We start from the raw sequence: 11492 nt of genomic DNA on the forward strand, positions 1-11492 counted from the left end.
GGAAGGGTGATATTGGGATTCTATATTGTGAATTTTGACTCTATATCCTCTGTTTTCCAGGAAGGTTTTGAACCAAGTTAGTGTTGCACCTGTCACTCCTATGTTTGCCAGCTGTTTTAGAAGGAGGAAATGGTTGACGGTGTCAAAGGCCGCCGAGAAGCCAAGGAGGATTAGTAAAAATGCTTGGCCTTTATCAATTCCGGAGAGGAGGAAGTCCGTGAGTGAGAGGAGTAGCGTTTCGGTGCTTGCGGCTTTGCGAAAACCATATTGGTTTGGAGACAGAATACTGTGGTCCTCCAAGTAGTTGGATAGTTGAGTGTTCACCAATTTTTCCATAATTTTGGCTATGAATGGGAGGTTGGAAATAGGGCGGAAGTTGTTGGGATCACATGCATTTAGATTCGGTTTTTTTAGGAGGGGTTTGATTGAGGCTGTTTTTAGGTCATCTGGGTAGATACCCTGGGACAGGGAACAGTTTATGATTTCGGCTAGGGTTTTTGATTTAGTATCAGGGATGAGAAGAAGCATTTTGGAAGGGATTTGATCAAAAAGGTGTGATGAAGGTTTCATTATCTTCAGCACCGATTATATCTCTGTGATTGTGATGGGTTCGAATGCGTTGAGCTGAATGTCTTTGTTTGGGAGAAGATATGTGTTATCAGGAGAGCTAGTGTTTGGTATCAGCTGATTGAGGAGGTCAGAGATTTTTTTGTTGAAATGAAGAGACAGTTCGTCTGCTTAAGTCTGAGATAGTTCGGGTGGGATATCTGGAGTGATAGGTTTAGTGAGACTGGAAACGAAGGCGAATAGAGCTTTTGAGTCAAAGATGAGGTGGTGAACCTTAAGGGCATAGTAGTATCTTATGGTTTTCAGAGTAATGCTCTTGTATAGGTGGAGTGTGCGTTTGTAATCGGAGAGTGAGGCCGGTGAAGGGGCTTTGCGCCATTTTCTTTCTTTCTGCCGAAGTAGGTGTTTGAGATTACGCAGTTCATCATTAAACCAGGGTTGTCTTTTGGATGCATTTGAAGTCTGTTTTTTGGTTGTCAGGGGGCAAAGAGTGTTTGCTACTGATTTTGTTATTTTGGACCAGGATTGGAGTGCAGAGTTGGGTGTAGAAACATCGATGAGTGGTAGATCTGGGGCTAGGAGTTTGCTGAGGTGTTCCGAGGTGCAAGGTTTTCTGTATAGGAAAGAAGGTCTTGAGTCGAGATTGGAGTCTGGTCGTGGTAGAGAAAAGCTGGTGGAGATTAGAGAGTGGTCTGACCATGGGACTTGTTTACAATCTGGTTGTTTTGTTTGAGAAATACCGGAGTTTGTAAAGAAGAGATCGAGTATGTGGCCTGCTTTGTGAGTGGGTTTGTTGATTTGTTGTTTGAAACCCATCGCTGACACTGCGGTGAGGAAGGCTTCACAGTTTGTTGAAAGGGGGATTTTGTCAACATGTAAGTTGAAGTCACCCAGGATTATAGCAGGGGAGTCAAGATTTAGGTGCAAAGTTATGGTTTCGAGAATAGGGGAGGCGTCGGACTCTAGCAGGCCTGGAGGGGCATAGACTAGAAGGATTTGGAGATGTTCTGATTTGAACAATCCTAGTTCTAGTTTGGTAGCTGTGTTGATAGGGTAGTGTGTGAACCTTAGGGATTTTTTGGCAGCTAAGAAGATACCCCCTCTTTTTTTTGTCTTGGGATAGAGAAAAAATCGTAAGTCTGTGTTGGTAGTTGGTTAATGAGGGCGATGTCGGTGGATTTGATATAATATTTGCATTATATTCCTCTTTGCTCTGTTTCCGGCTACTTCTCGGCCTCTCTCTTTTGTTTGCCCCTCCCCATTACCTGTTTTATGTACTTTCCACCTTTTAGTTCGGATGTAAACCAGTATGATGTTTCCCACTAATGTCGGTATATAAAAGCGTTGAATAAATAAATAAATATTCAGAAAACAACCAACAAGGAGGATTAAATGGGCAATTTTCTCAGTGGAAGGGAGTGGACAGTGGAGTGCCTCAGGGATCTGTATTGGGACCCTTACTGTTCAATATATTTATAAATGATCTGGAAAGAAATACGACGAGTGAGATAATCAAATTTGCAGATGACACAAAATTGTTCAGAGTAGTTAAATCACAAGCAGATTGTGATAAATTGCAGGAAGACCTTGTGAGACTGGAAAATTGGGCATCCAAATGGCAGATGAAATTTAATGTGGATAAGTGCAAGGTGATGCATATAGGGAAAAATAACCCATGCTATAATTACACGATGTTGGGTTCCATATTAGGTGCTACAACCCAAGAAAGAGATCTAGGTGTCATAGTGGATAACACATTGAAATCGTTGGTTCAGTGTGCTGCGGCAGTCAAAAAAGCAAACAGAATGTTGGGAATTATTAGAAAAGGAATGATGAATAAAACAGAAAATGTCATAATGCCTCTGTATCGCTCCATGGTGAGACCGCACCTTGAATACAGTGTACAATTCTGGTCGCCGCATCTCAAAAAAGATATAATTGCGATGGAGAAGGTACAGAGAAGGGCTACCAAAATGATAAGGGGAATGGAACAACTCCCCTATGAGGAAAGACTAAAGAGGTTAGGACTTTTCAGCTTGGAGAAGAGACGACTGAGGGGGGATATGATAGAGGTGTTTAAAATCATGAGAGGTCTAGAACAGGTAGATGTGAATCGGTTATTTACTCTTTCGGAGAGTAGAAAGACTAGGGGACACTCCATGAAGTTAGCATGGGGCACATTTAAAACTAATCGGAGAAAGTTCTTTTTTACTCAACGCACAATTAAATTCTGGAATTTGTTGCCAGAGAATGTGGTTCGTGCAGTTAGTATAGCTGTGTTTAAAAAAGGATTGGATAAGTTCTTGGAGGAGAAGTCCATTACCTGCTATTAAGTTCACTTAGAGAATAGCCACTGCCATTAGCAATGGTTACATGGAATAGACTTAGTTTTTGGGCACTTGCCAGGTTCTTATGGCCTGGATTGGCCACTGTTGGAAACAGGATGCTGGGCTTGATGGACCCTTGGTCTGACCCAGTATGGCATTTTCTTATGTTCTTCTTATGTTCTTAATTGCACAGGCTGGGTAAACAAATAAGCGTGGGAGTAGCTTGCTTATTGCGGCGGTTACTACCCCTAACCAATCAGGCTGGATACTTCATATTGATGCAGCTCCAGCACTGCTCTCTACAACAAAGGTGGGGATGGAAGGAAATTAGAACCAAAAAGTTACCAATAAAGGCCCTGACCTCAGCGGTCAGAGTAACAGGTAAGTATGAGAAAAATAAGTATGAAAGCTTGCTGGGCAAACTGGATGGGCCACTTGGTCTTCTTCTGCCATCATTTCTATGTTTCTAAACTAAGGAAAATGAAATTCAGGTAAGTAGTAATTTCTCCTTTCCTAGCAATTAGACAGATGGACTCAGGACCAGTGGGAGGTACCAAAGTTACTCCTGAATAGGGTGGAAGGCTGTCTGAGGTCCAGTCAACACCACACATGCAATGGCTGCATCCTCCAGGGCCTGCACATCCAGACGATAAAATCTGGAGAAAGTGTGTAAGGAGGACCATGTCGCAGCTTGGCAAATGTTGATGGCAGGCAACAATCTAACCTCCGCCCATGACATTGCCTGAGCCCTAGTAGAATGAGCCTTAACCAGAGTAGGCAACGGCTTTTCAGCCTCCACATATGCGGTCGTGACTACCTCCTTAATCCAACGAGCTATTGTAGCCTGTGTAGCTGGTTAGCCCTGCTTCCTTCCACCATGAAGGACAAACAGGTGATCAGTCTTCCGGAAAGGTTAAGAAGCCTCCAGATACTGCCGCACGACAAATCTTTTGACATCTAAGGGACGGCAAGAGGCAATACTCCTCTGCATCCCTGTCCTTATCCAAGAACAGCAAGGACATGGACTAATTTAAGTGAAAATCCAAAACCACCTTAAGCAAAAAGGAGGGAACACTAAGCTGTTGTATCGCTGCAGGAGTCACCCAAAGGAATGGCTCTTAACAAGGCCTGCAGCTTGTAAATTCCAAGTGCAGAACATATCATCTCCAGGAACACAGTCTTCAAGCTCAACAACCACAAGGAAAGACTTTGCAGCAGTTGAAACGTAGGGCCCACCAAGAAATCCAACACCAGGTTAAGACTCCACAATGGAACTGGTAACCCTCAAGAGAGGCTGAAGATGTTTCTCTCCCTTTGAAAAACGGGCCACATCAGGATGAGACAAGCAAACATCATTCACCAGGTCTCTGAAACAGGCAAGAGCCTCAACTTGAACCTTGAAGGAATTAAGGGCCAAGTCTTTAAGTGATCCTATAAAAATTCCAAGATAAGCGGAATCTTAAGTGAATGGAGGAAGAACTCCTCAATCCTCGCACCAGGCCCCAAACACTCTCCAAACCCACACATAAGCTAAGGAAGTGGAGAATTTTTGAGCACGGAGCAAGGTGGCAATCACCACAGAAGAATAGCCACGCTTCAACCAGCGAGCCCTCTCAAGGGCCAAACTGCAAGACAAAACAGAGTTGGATCTTCATGAAGGACAGGTTCCTGCTGCAACAGATCCTTGTGTGGTGGAAGACGAAGGAGGGTGTGTCTACCAGGAGTCTTTGCAGATCTACATACCATGGTCATCTGGACCAATCCAGTGCCACCAGGGGCAACAGACCAGTGGCCGTCAATCCTGTGAACTATTCTTCCCAACATTTATTTTTATTTATTTAACACTTTTCTATACCGACCTTCATGAAAAATTTCATATCAGATCGGTTTACATGTAACAAAGGGTATAACTTAAACAAGAACAATTCACTAGAAGCGGAAGTTACATATAACAAGGGTAGATAACTTGGAGGCTAGGCTAGTCAGAGGTAAAGGACAGTGTAACTGAAGAGAACTAGAAAAGGCAATGAAACAAAAGAAATGGCGGCTTAATTATAATGTCTAAACATGGCGGGGCGTTAGCCGGTAAAGCAGAGTCCTGTCCGGTTGACAATTAATGGCTTAGAAAGTTAGGGGAAGGCCTGGAGGAAGAGCCAGGTCTTAAGTTTTTTTCGGAAAGTTCGAAGGCAAGGTTCTAGTCTGAGGTCAGTGGGCATATTGTTCCAGATAGTTGGACCCGCTGTAGAGAATGCTCATTCTTTGGTGGATGATCGTCGCGTGGCTTTTGTTGGGGGAACTTGCAGGGTACCTTTGTACGCTTCTCTTATAGGTCTTGATATGCATGGCAAATGGCTCGTAATGCCAAGAGGTCTATCTGAAAAAGACATTCCATCACTCTCCAGATGCTCTGAGATCAGAAGGGGCTTGTGTTTGCACCACACTCCAGCTTTACCTGATGAGGTAGAGTTTGAAGAGGAATACTTCTCCCCAGAACCTGTGGATCTAGCCACCAGAGGAGAAATGGCCTTTCTTCAGTAGCCTTCACTGAGTGCAACAAGTGCTGGAGCAGCTGATCCGTCTGGATAGAGTCCCCCAGCGGCAAACCCTCATGTTTAGGTGCAGCTAGGGGACTACATACTAGACACTGCTGCCACCATGTGCCTGAAGACAGCCATGATTGCTCAGGCCAATGTTCAAAGACAGGATACCTGATCTGACAGAAGGAATGTTTTCTCCTCCACAGTCCATCCATGCCCCAATGAACTTGAGTCTCTGGGAAGGGGCCACAGGGGAAAGGCATAAAGCAGCATATCTTCCGGAAAGACCTGCAGAGTGCATCGATATCCAGTGACCACGGATCTCTTCTATGACTGAAGAACCGAGGAACCTTCACATTGCAAGAAGTCACCAGCAGGTCTAAGGAATGGAAGGCCCCAGCAATCCACTACCAGCTGAAATTCCTTATCTTGGCGTGGGCTGTCCATTGCTCCTACCATGTGACAGGGGCCGACCAATGGCACTGATAGCCCCTGTGATATAGTAAGGACAAAGGTCCACTGGCGCCATTGGCCCAAGAGTAGGAGATCGCTTCCGGAGCCCCGCTGGACCACCAGGGACTTTTGGCAAGTCTTGGGGGGGGGGGGGGGCAAGAGGGTGGGGGGTTATAGTTAATTTTTTCTATATTCGCTCCATAAGACGCACAGACATTTTCCCCCCCACTTTTGGGGAAAAAAAAGTGCGTCTTATGGAACGAAAAATACGGTAAGTAACAAATAACCTGGAGCAGATAGTATTCATCAGAGTACTGAAAGAACTGAGACATGAAACTATGGACCTGCTATTGGAAATTTGTAAACTATCAATAGCATCATCTATGGTACCTGAAGACTAGAAGGTTGCCAATGTAATGCCAATTTTTAAAAAGGGATCAAGGGATGATCCAGGAAACTACAGATCAGTGAGTTTAACATCTGTGCCAAGCAAAATGGTAGAAACTATCATAAAGAACAAATCTGCTGAACATATAGATAAGCATAGTTTAATGGGACAAAGCAACATGGATTTAGCCAAGGGAAGTCTTGCCTCACAAATTTGTACATTTCTTTGTGGGCATAAATAAACACGTGGATAAAGGTGAGCCAGTTGATATAATCTACCTGGATTTCGAGAAAGAATTTGACAAAGTCCCTCATGAGACACTTCTTAGGAAATTAAAAAGTCATAGGATAGGGAGCAGTGTCCTATTATGGATTGCCAACTGATTAAAAGATAGAAAACAGAGAGTTGGGCTAAATGGTAAATTTTCCCAATGGAAAAAGGTGAATAGTGGAGGCCCCAGGGATCTGTTCTGGGACCACTGCCTTTTAATATATTTATAAATTACCTGGAAATGGGAACAAGTGAAGTGATCAAACTTGCTGATGACACAAAATTATTTAGAAGTTAAATCACAAGAGAATTGGGAGAAATTGCAAGAGGATAGGAATGGAGACTAAAACAGAGAATATCATAATGCCTCTGATTTGTTCAATGGTGCGACTTCATCTGAAGTACTATGTGCAGTTCTGGACACCACATCTCAAAAAAGATATAGCAGAATTAGAAAAGGTACAGAGAAGGGCAACCAAAATGATAAAGGGGATGGAACAGCTCCCCTATGAGGAAAGGATGAAGAGGTTAGGGCTGTTCAGCTTGGAGAAGAGACAGCTGAGGGGAGATATGATAGAGGTCTATAAAATAATAAGTGGAAGAGACAGTAAACATTAATCAATCAGTTGTTTATTCATTCAAAACATACAAAGACCAGGGGACATGCTATGAAATTACTAATACATGTAAGACAAATAGGAGAATATTTATTTTTTTATTCAATGCATAATTAAGCTCAGGAATTTGTTGCCAGAGAATGTGGTGAAAGCTATTGGTGTAGCTGCATTTAAAAAAAAGGTTTGGACAAGTTCCTGGAGGAAACGTCTATTAACCATTATTAAGGTAGAGTTGCAGAAATCCACTGTTTATTCTTGGGATAAGTAGCTTGGAATCTATCTATCCCTTGGGATCCTGTCAGGTACTTGTGGCCTGGATTGGCCTCTGTTGGAAACAGGATACTGGGCTTGATGGACCCTTGGTCTGACTCAGTATAGCATGTTCTTATGTTAAAAAATGCACACAATGCTCAAAGTGTGGTTGCTCCATGGATCAATACAGAGGCATTTTGATAGGCTTCGTTTTATTTTCCATTCCTTTCCTAATAAAAATTAACATTCTATTTTCTTTTTTGACCATCACCACACATTTCAATACATTGCAGTCATTGTAGACAAAAGCCTTTTCCTGGGTGGTGATGGCCTCACCGGAACTCAGTATCATGCATTTACAGTTTGGATTATTTTCCTTTATATGCATCACTTTGCACTTGTGTGTCTAAATGGCAGATTGTTTAATATGCAAAATTGCCCGGTCTCACAAGGTCTTCTTACAATTCCCCATATTCAACTTGTAATCAACTTTGTAATCAACCCAATCTTGATCCCAACGACCCCACCAACTTCAGACCCATTTCCAACCTTCCCTTCCTCTCTAAAGTACTCGAAAAAATTGTTATCAACGCTCTGACCATCTTGAAAAACATAACATCCTCTCCCACTTTCAATTCGGTTTCCGAAAACTCTACAACACTGAAACTCTCCTACTCTCTCTTTCTGACACCATTCTAAGAGGTTTCGACAAAGGTCACTCCTAACTCCTTGCCCTTCTTGATATATCCGCAGCTTATGACACAGTTAATCACAACATTCTTCTAAAACGTCTCAGTGAAATAGGTATCTCTGGCACCCCTTTACTATGGTTCAAATCGTACCTCACCAATAGACTCTACAAAGTCAAAATTGATAACCATGAATCCAAACCAATACACCTCCAAAGAGGAGTCCCCCAAGTACCTTCACTGTCCTCCACCCTCTTCAATATATACCTTCTCCCCTTATGTCACCTACTCTCTGACCTCAAACTCACCCACTTCATATATGCGGACGACATGCAAGTTCTCATCTCTTTCACAGACTCTCTCACCTCCACCCTCGAAAGATGGGAAAACGCATGTTCTTCTATAAATAAACTCCTCACCTCCCTCAACCTAGCCCTTAATTCCTCCAAAACTGAATTACTCATTATCTCACCACCGCATCTCCCTGCCAACTCCTACCCCCAAAACCTATCCCTCTCATTACATGCATGAGACCTAGGAATCATAATTGATAATCACCTCAATCTTCAAAAATTAATTGGCCAAACCATGAAAAGCTGCTACTTTAAACTCAACACCCTAAAAAAACTCAGACCTTTACTGCACCTCAATGATTTCCATACAGTTCTTCAAGCCAGCATTCTATCCAAAATTGACTACTGTAATTCCCTTCTCATAAGAACATAAGAAAATGCCATACTAGGTCAGACCAAGGGTCCATCAAGCCCAGCATCCTGTTTCCAACAGTGGCCAATCCAGGCCATAAGAACCTGGCAAGTACCCAAAAACTAAGTCTATTCCATGTAACCATTGCTAATGGCAGTGGCTATTCTCTAAGTGAACTTAATAGCAGGCAATGGACTTCTCCTCCAAGAACTTATCCAATCCTTTTTTAAAGACAGCTATACTAACTGCACTAACCACATCCTCTGGCAACAAATTCCAGAGTTTAATTGTGCCCCCTAGTCTTTCTACTATCCGAAAGAGTAAATAACCGATTCACATCTACCCGTTCTAGACCTCTCATGATTTTAAACACCACTATCATATCCCCCCTCAGTCATCTCTTCTCCAAGCTGAAAAGTCCTAACCTCTTTAGTCTTTCCTCATAGGGGAGTTGTTCCATTCCCCCTTATCATTTTGGTAGCCCTTCTCTGTACCTTCTCCATCGCAATTATATCTTTTTTGAGATGCGGCGACCAGAACTGTACACAGTATTCAAGGTGCGGTCTCACCATAGAGCGATACAGAGGCATTATGACATTTTCCGTTTTATTCACCATTCCCTTTCTAATAAATCCCTACATTCTATTTGCTTTTTTGACTGCCGCAGCACACTGTACCGACGATTTCAATGTGTTATCCACTATGACACCTAGATCTCTTTCTTGGGTTGTAGCACCTAATATGGAACCTAATATGGTCTACCTAAAGCCACAATTAAACCCCTTCAACTGCTTCAAAATGCCACTGCCAGGATACTCACCAAGTCCTGCAAGTTTGACCACATCACCCCTATTCTCAAAGATCTTACAAAATCCTTACTTTGAATCACAAAACCCTGCACAATCAGAACATGCACTGGATGAAAGACTTCATACATTATTTATTTATTTGTAGGGTTTTATATACCGTTATTCGGTAGAGCCATCATAATGGTTTACAAATCTGCAATTATCATCCAACATATGCAATTATCTTACAATCAAATGGAGTTAACATAGTAGTTGGGAACAGTAGGGTTTTGTGAACAATCAACATATTTTTCTTAGTAGCTGAATAACAGAATATTGCGGAGAACATTTTCAGAGAACTTAACGGATCAAGTGAGTGAGCAGGGAGGGGAAGAAAAGGAGGGTACATCAGGAGAGCATAAAGGAGGAGGATTATGCTTGTGAGTTCTGTTGAGTGCTGGACCAACCAGATCTACATACAAAGGTACCCTCCACACACCCACCCCCAAACACATACACCTCAACTCCACTAAAGATCATGCCTTATCCATATGCTTGGAATGCAATGCCCCCTGACCTCAGACTTGAACAGTGCACGCAGAAATTTAAAAAAAACAAACAAACTTAAAACTTGGCTATTCAGGCAAGCTTACCAATAACCCTCACCAAGCCCCTTTTGACACTCTTTTATTTGAAACTGCAAGTTCTGTGATGCTTTATAACTAAGGTTAACTCGCTATCCTAGATGTATTAAGTTTAATACACTAGCCTAGATGTACAAAGTTCTGTTATCTCTATCTTACACTTTTATTAAAGTCCACTGGTAACTACTCCATTTACCAGCCTTGATCCTCCAGCTCTCCTGCCTTTCCTCCTCTGTCTCACATTTTACTCCCAGTTCCTCACACCCCTGTTATAATTATTATTCTTTTCCATATTACCCATGTTATATGTAAACCAGTATATCTCTTGATGAATGTCTGTTAAAAAAACCTCCTTAAAATAAAATAATGTAAGATCTTTAAATAATTTTGAGTTAATCGCCTTATTCATCATTCCCTTTTCTACATCATTCATAAATATATTAAAAACTACTGGTTGCAGCACAGACCTCTGAGGCATTCCACTATTTACCTTTCGCCATTTGCAAAGCTGACAGTCCAGTGATCCCCAAACTTGGTCCTTGAGAGCTGCAATCAAGTCTAGTTTTCAGGATTTCAATAATGAATATGCATGAGCTCTATATGCATGCAGAGCTTTTGCATAGCCACTGTGGAACCCTTTTTAAAAATGGGCATTACCTTGGCCATCCTCAGGTACCACAGAGGGCTGGAATGAGAAGCTAGCGAGTTCCAGTAGTTATGTCTACAATTTCATTTTTTAATTAAGCACATTCATTTACAACTCAGTTTTCTATTCACAAATCTGCTTCAGTCTCGACGTAATAGGTAAAGGTTTACTTTCTCCTTCTCGTGCCTCTGTAGTAAAGACTGCGCGAGCCACCGTCTCTCCTTCCTCCTGTGCCACCGCGAGCCTCTGCGCAGGACAGGTAACGTGCAGACGCACGCAACGACACAGCACGTCGCTGGCACGCTGATGCACGGTAGGGCGAGGAACCCGCCCATCCTGCTCCATATTACGTCGCCATAGAGAGCATGGAAGAGCGTCACGTGAGAATTTGGTGGCGTCAGACGGTGGGCGGAGGGAGAGGGGCCGTTGGTAGTAGCAGGTTAGTGTACGTGTGTAGTGCAGCTCAGCTTTGTGCAGGAACTCGCTCTGCTACAGGAGCGTAAGATCTTTATTTTAGCTTTATTTTTCTTTACATTCTGCTTTTTGGCACGTGGAAGCGGATTACATTCTGTTATTGTGGGTATTTCCCTATCCCCAAAGGGTTTTACA

The 11492-nt window shown here is 42.7% G+C and overlaps 1 protein-coding gene across 3 annotated transcripts in view; it reads right to left on the reverse strand.

Annotated features, from left to right (window-relative positions):
- ZFAND2B (zinc finger AN1-type containing 2B) overlaps positions 1-11146 on the reverse strand; it is a 139680-nt gene extending 128534 nt beyond the window's left edge. The window contains exon 1 of one of the 3 annotated variants that reach the window (XM_029604977.1): positions 10895-11146. The gene's annotated coding sequence lies outside the window, so the exon portion shown is untranslated. Of the gene's footprint in view, positions 1-10727; positions 10832-10894 lie in introns of those variants that run through there. The other 2 variants (XM_029604978.1, XM_029604981.1) reach the window with 2 other exon arrangements.
- Between the last annotated feature and the right edge of the window lie 346 nt (positions 11147-11492).

This window comes from Rhinatrema bivittatum, chromosome 6, assembly GCF_901001135.1.
Source record: "Rhinatrema bivittatum chromosome 6, aRhiBiv1.1, whole genome shotgun sequence".
NCBI lineage: Eukaryota > Metazoa > Chordata > Amphibia > Gymnophiona > Rhinatrematidae > Rhinatrema > Rhinatrema bivittatum.